General features: G+C 49.7%; 1 protein-coding gene across 3 annotated transcripts in view; it reads left to right on the forward strand.

The window, feature by feature from the left end:
- Nucleotides 1-579, forward strand: part of TGFB2 (transforming growth factor beta 2) — an 89213-nt gene that overhangs the window by 83164 nt on the left and 5470 nt on the right. The gene's annotated exons all lie outside the window — the stretch shown is intronic.

Raw genomic sequence — 579 nt, forward strand, 5'->3', positions numbered from 1 at the left:
CTTGGAGAGGTTTTCACTATAGGGTGTGTGTGCTCACCAGACAGACAGAGAGAGACATAGAGACAGAAAGCGAGAAATCACCCCCCAGGGAGGATGGTCATGCCGCAATCCCTTCTCCTCCATTCTCCTCTTGGGATCTTGGGCACGCACTCACACGCACCCGGCGTGAGTTTTAAGCCACTGGGTCCGGGACGCAAACCATAGTTGACTACGTGGGAGTCCAGCGACATAGCCATTACTCTAACTGCTGGTCCCAGTATCCTGACAGGGTCTTGATGCCATGGCCCAACCTTAGCCTCAGCTAGCTTAGATCATAGACACATGTGTGCATGGCATACTCAGGGTGTCCTCCAGCCACAAATAGGCAACCTTCTCATGTGAGTTCGTCGTCCAGAACATCACATATTACTTCTGTGTCACCATATAACCTCAGAAGAGTGCATCTGTCCTGTCGTTAGGAGTACCAAGAGAAGTGAGGAAATAGGGCAAGAAGAATGTATTTCCATTCCCACGAGTTCATGGAGGGAGAGTACGAATGTTCCTCCATGATTGCTTATCAAATTTGGTCAGAGAAGCACT

This window comes from Tupaia chinensis, unplaced genomic scaffold (genome assembly GCF_000334495.1).
Source record: "Tupaia chinensis unplaced genomic scaffold, TupChi_1.0 Scaffold000026_1, whole genome shotgun sequence".
NCBI classification, from domain to species: Eukaryota; Metazoa; Chordata; class Mammalia; order Scandentia; family Tupaiidae; genus Tupaia; species Tupaia belangeri.